Source organism: Octopus bimaculoides, chromosome 5, assembly GCF_046866305.1.
Source record: "Octopus bimaculoides isolate indiv1 chromosome 5, ASM4686630v1, whole genome shotgun sequence".
Taxonomy (NCBI): domain Eukaryota; kingdom Metazoa; phylum Mollusca; class Cephalopoda; order Octopoda; family Octopodidae; genus Octopus; species Octopus bimaculoides.
In genome coordinates this window covers 97,298,493-97,309,278 of record NC_142932.1, presented here as the reverse complement: position 1 = coordinate 97,309,278, position 10,786 = coordinate 97,298,493, and positions in this window count along the sequence as shown.

Below are 10,786 nucleotides of genomic sequence, written 5' to 3'. Positions count from 1 at the left end.
TCCTCTTTACATTTTGAGGGAAAACCTTAAGAACATCAGTCCAGAAGTGCTGTTTTTATGCTGTACTGCAGCCAATTTGATTTTACATCAAATAAATTGTTGTTGAATTATTATGGGATTATTTTTCAACATTTGACACAAAATTGAACATCAACACAAAATATTCATTCAGTAACAATACAAAAACATAATTCAATAATAGCAACATCCCTGATTAAAAACACACCATTGAAAGCACTAGTTTGATAAAGTGAAACTGATACATTATTGACAAAGATTGCTTTCAATCCATAGCTCTCCAATACTTTCTGTGTCCTCCTCTTGCTGTCTCTCCTCCATCTGTTGCTCTCATACACATCTTGTTTTTTTTTCTCAGTCATTCTGTAACCTCTTTGCCAACCATTTCAGGAGAATTTCCAGTTTTCTATGTTTCTGTTTCACTTTCTTCTCTTTCCCATATTGTTTTATGGAACAGTACTCTCTCTCTCTCTCTCTTGCTTGCTTGTTAACAAAAAACAAAAAAAAAAAGGTTCATTATACTTGAAAGCTGTAAAATCAGAGTTCATAATATTTAGGGTTTACTGCATGATAAACCAAATCATTCTTGAAAGATTGCAAAATCTTTCATACATTAACAACTGAATTAGCTTATTAAAAGATACACTTAATTCAATATGAATGTCTTAATGATAGATGAATTACTGAACTCTTAAATTGTTGCTGTGATATAAGAAAATATCTGTATCTTCTGAAGTGCGAGAGAGAGGGGAGATAGAGAGAAAGAGGGAGACACAGAGGGAGTGAAAGGGGGAAGAGAGTATAGAAGGGAAAAAAGAGGATGATGAAAGGGAACTTTGTTTTATTTTGTGTTTTGTTATGGCAGGTGTAGAAAGAATAGAATTATGACAAACAAAACAACAGGCATCCTTACATTCATTCTTGGCATTTATATTACAAGTCACGACGTAAGAAATTTGAACTTTCTACTGTGTAATGAAAAGAGAAATACTGTTGTATTACATAAAGTTATTGAAGTAAAGACTTTTCTTCTGATGTTTTTGCTTCATTGACAGAAAAGGTCATTGCTGCTTTAAAGCAGCCACCTTCCAAAATTCCCCCATGAGGAAAGGGTGGTGGAAAAAATTTGTACAAGTCATTTTTAATATGGACACACACACACACACACATGCTCACTCACCAAAAGGTACTCATATAATATACTGAATATCATAGAAATGATTTATGAAAATGATTATAAACTTGTGAAAAACTTTAAAAAACATGTAAAGATTGAATATTAATTTGAAATTTTATGTAGTGATTACATAAAATTATGATCAATATTTTGAGGTCAGGTGGCATATTTTGTAACATATACACTTCCTCAGTCAGGCTGAATGTGAGACAGCTACCATATATATGTATGTATGTATGTATGTATGTGTGTGTGTGTATGTATGTATGTATATATGATGGGGTGCTGAAAAGTTCTTAGCTTCAAGGGTATCATGTAAGTTCTGGTTGGGAGCCCAATCTTCCAAGTTCTTTTATAGAACTTAGAAAAATTGAAGGTCTGCTGCAATAAGTGTGTGAATCTGAGAGGAGGAAATGCTGAATAAAACCATATTTAACTGATCCTCCTGTATTTTCTTTTATCCAAAGCCAGGAACTTTTCAGCACCCCCACATATAATCATGTAAAGTCATATTTAACATGTCAAAATGTATTCAGACATGACAAAACTTGTTGCTATGGAAAAAGTCTCAGGAGAAAATTTTCTCTATCAAGATATGTGAAAATACATTTGGCTGGAGGCAGATTGTGTGATGCATGTTTGTGAACTGCCATGCTGCACAGCAGTGAAACATGGGCCATGGCTGCTGAAGACATGTAGGCTTGAAAGAAATGAAGTTTGTACGATCCGCTGGATGTGTAATGTCAGTGTGCACACACTACAGAGTGTAAACGCCCTGAGAGAAATGTTGGACATAAGAAGCATCAGATGTGGTATGCAAGAGAAATGACTACGCTGGTATGGTCATGTGCTGTGTATGGATGAGGAGAGCTGTGTGAAGAAGTGTCACTCCCTGACAGTGGAAGGAACCCCTAGTAGAGGGAGACCCAGGAAGACATGAGATGAAGTGGTGAAGCACGACCTTCGAACGTTGGGCCTCACAGAGGCAATGATGAAAGACCGAGACCTCTGGAGATATGCTGTGATTGAGAAGACCCAGCAAGTACAGTGAGATCACAGCAGTAGCCTAAACCAGTGTCACATAACCAGCTCATTTAAAAAGTACTTTTGAATTGTTGGGCGACATTCTATGCTTGAGGAGACCTATTGAGTCAAGTAAAATCAAAATCAAAATGAAACCAAATTACAATCAAATGGAAATTGTAGTTGTGGCCAATGCAAGTGCCTCTTGACTGGCTCCCGTGCTGGTGGAACACAATAAGCACCAAGCATGGGCAGTTGCCAGTGTTGCCTGACTGGCATCTAAAAAGCACCATCTGAACGTGGCCGATGCCAGTGCTGCCTGACTGACTCCCATGCTGATGGCACGTAAAAAGCACCCTCGACACTCTTGGAGTGGTTGGCATTAGGAAGGGCATCCAGCTGTAGAAACACTACCAGATCAGATTGGAGCCTGGTGCGACCTCCTGGCTTGCCAGTCCCTAGTCAAACCTCCCAACCCATACCGGCATGGAAAACGGACGTTAAATGGTGATGATGATGATGATGGTGGTGATATATATATGTATATATATCCAACATCGCTTGCCAACCGATGCTGGTGTGTTTACGTCCCCGTAACTTAGCGGTTCGGTAAAGCGACCGATAGAATAAGTACTAGGCTTACAAAGAATAAGTCCTGGGGTCGATTTCCTCGACTAAAGGCGGTGCTCCAGCATGGCCGCAATCAAATGACTGAAATAAGTAAAAGAGTAAAGAGTTATATATATATATATATATATATATATATATATATATATATATATATATATATATATATATATATATATATATACATACATATATATATAACAGGCTTCTTTCAGTTTCTGTCTACCAAATCCGAGGCAATAGTAGAAGACACTTGCCCAAAGTGCCACACAGTGGGACTGAACCCAGAACTATGTGGTTGGGAAGCAAGCCACACCTGGGCCTATTCATGTAGATACGTAGATATACATAAATATATGTACACAATGTTAAGACAAAAAATAAAAAGCAAACCTACAATAAAACAGTGTTGTTGCAAGGCGAAGGCATTCATGGTAACTATTGTCATATGCACAGACATCTCAAAATTAAATAGGCTTTTTTTTTTTTTTTTTGCTTTTGAAGATTTATCTCAAGAAACAAAGAAATGTCATTTGATGTATTTCAATACTTGGACCTTTATGATTTGACGGGCAACATTTTTTATGTAGTGTTTTTGGTACCAAAACACTTTCAAACTTCGTATACTTGTTTATTTTGTGGTATAGAACAGATAAAAAATTTTGTATTCGAAGTTATTTCACGTTAATAATTGTCTTATTTCGATAATTTCAACTAATCACTGACGTCTATTCAGTTGAATACAGTTAGTGCTGTGACGGTGTATATGGTATTAATCCCCGTTAGTTCTGACATTTCCGATTAACTAGACTGTTCGTAAACAAAGGGGAAAAAGCCATCAAAATACTTGAATATTGTCTGCACTTGTTATTGGAGCTACCAGAATTATTAATGCACCTCCACCAAGTGCTTCATTTCCTAGAAATAGCAGCCAAATCTTCTTCAAATCAAACTCTAGTTTAGGGTTAGGGTTAGGGTTTTAGAGTTAGGGTTAGGGTTGGGGTTAGGGTTAGGGTTATGAGTGAGGTTATGGCAAAAATATACACACACAGATACGCACAGCGTAATTTATTATATAAACAATATATGCGTATAAATTACGATTAAACCGGATGAAATATGTCACAGGGAATAACACACTTAACACCGGCAGAAATTTATTGTTTACGAAAGAGCACTGACTGTATTCAGCTGAATAGACGTCAGTGATTGGTTGAAATTACAGAAATACGACAAATTTAACATGAAATAACTTGCGATGTACAATTTTTTGTTAAGAAGGCTAAGAGAAAAAGTTGTTTTGTATGACACATTCTACCAGTGTCCCAAGTTTGAAAGTGTTTCGTTAAGAAAACAAGTGTTGGTCGTCAAATCACAAAGATCCCAATACTTAAAGCAGATATACCTTGTGCAATTTTAAATGATTCAATTCGTTTGGACATCATGCTACTAAGTAGTGTCCACACAGATAAAACTAAAAAATGAGGGGTATTTATTTACTTTTGAGATGTATGTGTACATGCACCTGAAAAAAGAAAAAAAAGCTTGCACATATGAGGGGATGCTGAAAAGTTCCTGGCTTCGGGTGAAAGAAAATATAAGAGGATCAGTTAATTATGATTTTATTGAACATATTCCCCTCTCGTATTCACACTCTTATTGCAGCGTCCTTCAGTTTTTCTAAACCTTGTAAAAGAAGTCGGAAGGTTGGGCCTCCAACCAGCCCCTTCGCGAGACCCTTAAAGCCAAGAACTTTTCAGCACCCACTCGTATATATGTGCGTGAAACGGGTTATGTTTACGGCCTAAAAATACCCCGTGTTATGTCAAAATAAGTGGCAAGATTGACGTAAGTATTGGGTGGGTATAATCGATTAAAGTAATTGAAGGCTGAACTCCAGCATGTCCAAGCCAATGGTTGAAACTATTAAAAGAATAAAACGGGGTTTAAAGAACCAAACTCAGGGCCGCAAAATGAAATCGTGAGTTGTCATCATTTCATTAAAATATAAAATTGCTTATTGAATATTTTAACTGTAGATTGATCTTCACTAATTTAAAGATATCACGAACAGACGTCACCTGAAAGATGGCAGTATAAAAGCATAATTTACCGAAAACTTACAATGAAAGTATGAAGATGTTTGTCGATATCGGCCAGTAAACTGTATTGATTCGGCAACAATATTTGTCGTTTTAGTCACGCACTCAATTACAAATTTCATAAGCTTGGGATTTTAGTAAGACGTTTGAAGATTGGGGTACGAAAGAGCACTAAAATAAACTATGTTTACGCTTTCATCTGAGAGTACATTCTTTTATTCCGTGTTATTTGTCACAACTGTAAACAAATACTTGCGGTTGCCTATTAAAAATAACTATTATATCAGTTCATACACATGCAAGCACACACGCACACACATACACACTGGCACACACACACACTTACGCACACACACATACGCGCGCGCATACACACAGGCATTTATAATGGACCTCGGTCACTTTCAAATCATGAGTATTAAACTGTTCGACTAACTAAACTGCTGGCTCCTTGGATCAGTGTGTAAGTGACTGCATATTCCACAGAGATGTTTACCCTTAATGTACTTTTCAACAGGAATTCGAGTGATGCAATGTGACAAAGCTGGGCGTTTGAGTTACGGGTACGATCCATGCAACGGACTTAAATTCGGTTTCAGTCTACCAGTTTCACTTACAAAGTATTGGCCGAGCTGAGGCTATAGAAAATGACACTTGCTCAAGATGTCACGCAGCAAAATCGAAAGTGAGGCCTCAATATTGCAAAATCAAACTTCCAAACCATTCGTCCATGGAATCTATTCCATCTCAATCACAGATCTTTTGATTAATTTTTTAAAATTAAAGTTTGAAACTTCGTGTACTGGTAGAATTGAAGGCAACAGCAGTGGCAGCGGCAGAAACATGTATGTATGTATGTATGTATGTATGTATGTATGTGTGTATGTGTATATATATATAACTTTTATAAGGAATATTCTAAAAGAATATGTTACTGAACTTATATTAAGTGCTCTATTATTTTGAGCAAATAAATATATATATATATGTGTTTTTATATCATTAATAAATTCAGGAAATCAATATTTAAATTTCGAAAGATATATATCTAATATGACATGGTAATATTTTGAATTATAATAAAGTTAAAATTTAAGATATACGAAATATAAATATAAATATATATAAAAATATAAATGTACATAAAGATACATGTGAATATAAATGCATATAAAAATTTATGCGTAATTGAGCATGAATATTATAAAGTCTAAAATTTAAAAAAATTAAATATCTGACGATCGTTTCGCGGACATTATTGCAACCAAAAGATCAGCATACTAGCAATAATTCCGTTCTTCGGAGATGAATGGATTTATAATATATGTGTTAAGAACGAATGGTGTATGTAATAAGGTGATATTAATTAAAATATTAAAAAATATTAAAAATATTAAAATGTATACTGTCCTTTAAAGAAATTGTAAAATTAATCCACAAAGGAAAAAAAAATGAACTTTCCAAATTATAACGTGGCCATGTTAGGTCGGGTTATCAATTAAAACTGACTGTGGATTCGTCGTGCTAGTCAACAAATCTAACTGTTTACTGTAGTAAATATAAATATCACTAATTATAAACCTCAGGTTACGCTGCGTTTATATGTATATATATATATATATATATATATATATATATATATATATAGATAGATGGATTCACAACCTGAGAACATCACCATCTAAAATGGTTTTGAAATCATCTAATGATGACTCTGTTCAGAAGGCTGTGTAATATCATTTGATAAAGGAACATGGTACAATGAAGTCATATAACAAGGCTGTAACTTTAAATACCTTTACTCGAGGTCTCAAACATATACAATTGAGCAATAAAGGAAAGAGTTTGATGAATGGAGGCAATGTTCATCTTCTGTGTACTACCTCATGTCTGTTAGCTGGCGCGTGTGGTAAGAGAACCAACTAGATCATGTCTTCACGGTCTGGCGTCTTGATGAGAAAAGAGGAAGCGGTGAGTGTCTGACCCTTAATGTTGCGTGTGCCCTCTAGTGGCCTGCTAATTAGGCAGCCGCCGTCAGGGGAGATAACTGCGCCTACAGGCCCTCTCTTTAGACTGGAACCGGTCGAACAAATAAGGTAGGCGAAGTACGTGTGTGATAGGAGGGCACAGAAGAATGAAACATGGAAAAACAGTTGTGTGAACAATGCAAGAGTACAAATCTGGAGGAAACATGTAGAAAAATGTCTGTTCTTGTTGAGAACAAAATGTGTGATACACGGAATTCGAACTATGGCAGAACAATTGAAAAATACAATGCAAGTATGTATAAGGAAAAAACGTTCAGCAAAGAAAGGTGTCCAATCTAATAGAACAAAGTATATATGTACAACGATACAGAAGGAGAGAAAATATGAATGCGGTGTTTATAACAAGCATGAGTCTATCCTCCAGAACAGTCACTGGCGAGGCAAAGTTAAGAAATGTAAACAGGCTGAGACAATTTCTTCGACCAATGAACCAATCTGCCAGAACGTGTCCTGTAAGGTGAAGAACGTGTTTGTGTAGTTGGTGTTTTTGGTGAGTGGGCGTCGTGCTTGAGGGGGTGGTGCTTGTGGGTGTGTTTGTAGAATGATGAGTGTGTCAGCAAGTGGCATAAATGTTTCGGAAAAGGCTTTTTTTTTTACTCTGTCGATAGAGACAATCTCTTCTTTTTTTTTCTGTGAATGTCCGCAGTGAACAGTTTCGGTGTGCTTCTAAGAACGCGATAGGGTCCGGTGTAGGGAGGTGTTAGCGGTCCCTTGACGGCATCATTTCTTACAAACACGTGGGTCCAAGTAGAAATATCCAGAGGTACTGTAGAAGAAACAGACTGGTCGCGAGGAAGCATCGGTGGTAAGTCAGCAAAGGATGACCTGAATCACGTGACGTAAGATGTGGGATTCGCATTCGGTAAGTCGACGGGCGCTAACATTTTGTATGTTTTACTGGTAGTGTTGGCACAGTATTCTCTCTCAGTTGTATTTAACCATGACGCACTCAGGTTGAAATACCTCTTTTCGTTCCAAATTCTTGACCAGAATGATTATAGATCTTGGGAGGGAGCTTTCTTAATGGTAATGTTTTTCTTCCTCATCTCTCTGTATAATGCTTGTGAGTTGGAAGCAAACCTGTGATTGATACTTACTTACTTACTGTATGTATGTATGTATGTATGCCATGATCGTTCTAAAGTGTAGGTACAGGAGGTGGTCAAACTCTGCATAAGGAGTAGACAACCGCCATATATGTATGTATGTATGTATGGATGGATGGATATGTGTGTGTGTATGTATGTATGTGTGTATGCATGTAGGTATGCATGCATGCATGTATGTATGATTTGCTTATGTTTTTTTTGTTCAAAATATAATTTTTTACCCGATAAAATTTTAATTTTTATATATAACATATAAACATGTACATCTTTTAGAGCATTGTCATTTTATAAGATTTTGCTGGCAAATTTTTAAATTAACATAAACATTTACATTGTGGTTAGTGGCCCAGTCCCTCCGAACGTCTCAAACGCCACAGGTTGGAAGGGATAGTTCACTGTCAGGTCCCAATACTTCAGGGTTTTCTCCCGTTCGGCTACGGAAGCAGTGACCCTCCCGTTAACTGCAGCATCCAGAATGTTAGAGGGAGCAAAGGAGTCGCCGATTGAGGCGTCCCAAATGAGGCACCTACCTCTAACCCAGGAACAGAGGGTAAGACCATCTGGTCTCTTTCCATCACGTCTAGATAACCCCGATGGCTCCAGAACTGAGGGGATATTAATCCGAGCCAGGGCCTGCTTAATGATTAGGTTTAGCTCGGTGTGACGAGCGAAGCGACCAGCATTTAGGCGGCAAGACAGACCGTGACGACCTGTGGAGTCAAGGGTCCTACCGCAGCGGCATCTCAGTCCCCTACAGACTTCAGTTCCCACTCTGAGTGCAATGGAGACGCGGAGTTCATCTAGAATAAGTAGACCTCCGATGTTGGCCACTGGAGGGCATCAATCCAGTCCCCTGAGAATTTTGCACTAGCTGAAAGTAGGTGATATTTTGAAAATTGATCAGATTGATCAAGAAGAGATGTGAAAGTGGCACCTGAACGCAGATTTTCCCATACTCTCTGTTTCCGTCTATTCTCCACTGTAACCGGAACTGACAAACCCAGCTCTCTCCACTGTGATAGAGCTTCATCTATTTTCCTGTTGGAATTAGTCCATGTTGGAGAGGAAAGGATGTTGCCTACCAAAAGGGAGCAAGCGTGGATGGAGGAAAGAAAACAGGGAAGAGATAAAGACGAGCACTTGCGCAGACCTAAATCCCCAAACCGTTTGGGCAAAGCAGCTTGGTCGCGAAAGTTTGGGAGAGTTTGACATTGACCAAGCATTTTAGTTTCCTGAAGATTAGGTCGTCAAAGTATTGGAGGGACAACAGGAATCTGTAAGAGGGACTAACTCTCAGAAAATACAGTAGCTTAGGAATTGACATGTAATGTCTGAGTATAAAAAAAAACCTTGGTGGGGCTCATTTTTTTAAAAGTTGTTCGAGGTTAGCCATTTTGGACCAAAAGATGAACTCGAAAGCTAGGTCAGTAATTACAGCCCCAAGGGCTGATTTTTATTCAAATCGTATGGTACCTATTTGTCGAGCTTTAAAAAAAATTTTTTTGTGGGTGTTTTTTTCTTCTTTATTTGTTTCATTAGTTTGGGTTCCTTTCTCCCTTCTCTTTCTTTTGAGTTTGACAAAGTAGTTGCTTCTATCGTTACTTCCTGTTTCTGTCTTTTGTGCCTTTTCCGTAGTATCTTCCGTGACGCTCCGGGGCTCTGTCGTCGTCTTCTTGATCTCGGTCTGGGCCTTCGCTGTAGTTTTGTCAGTCTGGCTCTCCGCTGCAGTCCTCTCGGTCTGTGGTGGCTTATAGTATAGACAGTGTATTTTTATATGGCCTCTGCGTCCGCATAGGTAGCAGTTGAGTCACCTTCCCTCAACTATTACATTTAACGTGCTTTCCTCCGGTATCTCAATCTCTTCGATGTCTTGGTGGGTGGCCTGGAGCGAAATTTCCAGGCCATATCCCCAACAGTTTACTTGTTGTGTTCTGCCAACATGCACTATTTTTGCATCTTCCTGGCTGGCAGCCATAATGACTGCTACAACTACTCTTCTTTTATTTCAGGCGGGATCCTTCCGATCCTTATTCGTGAATTCCCTCTTCCCATGTAGGTTGGCAGAAGTATTAGGTCTTCGCTTAGGAATTCATTACTTCTAGAAAAGAATAAGAGAAAATGGTCATGGCTGGAACGCCTTTTCTCTCAGATCCATTACAATCAGAGCTATCCTGTGGTTAAAACAATATTCTTCACTGAATGATGAAGCAGCTAAAGTTAAAGAAAAGTTGAAAAAATAAAAGATAGCAAGTATCCATATTTCAAATATTGGGATTCCCTTATAAAATAATATAAACTTGCATTATTCTTTTTCTTGAAGACGGAAATTTCATTTTTCTTTTTGTCAGGAAGATTTGGTTGCTCTTTCTAGCAACTCGAGCGACCAAGTAAAGGCTCTCTCGTTGCATCGTCTCGTTCCCTTCGTCACTTGTTGTTTAGTCCCGGCTTGGATCTGATTGAACAGATATGATCAAAGACGTCCCAACTGTGACCATTCCGTCTTTCTACCCAGACATAAAGGACTCTACGTGTATATCACAGGGTAGATGTTTTTCTATTCTGTATATAAAAAAAGTTTGGCTACTTTTTCTAGCAGGTCATGCAATTACATACCGGCTCCGTCGTTGGTCTGTCTCAGTAATAATTTTGTTGTTATTTAGCCTCAAATAAACTCTGATACAG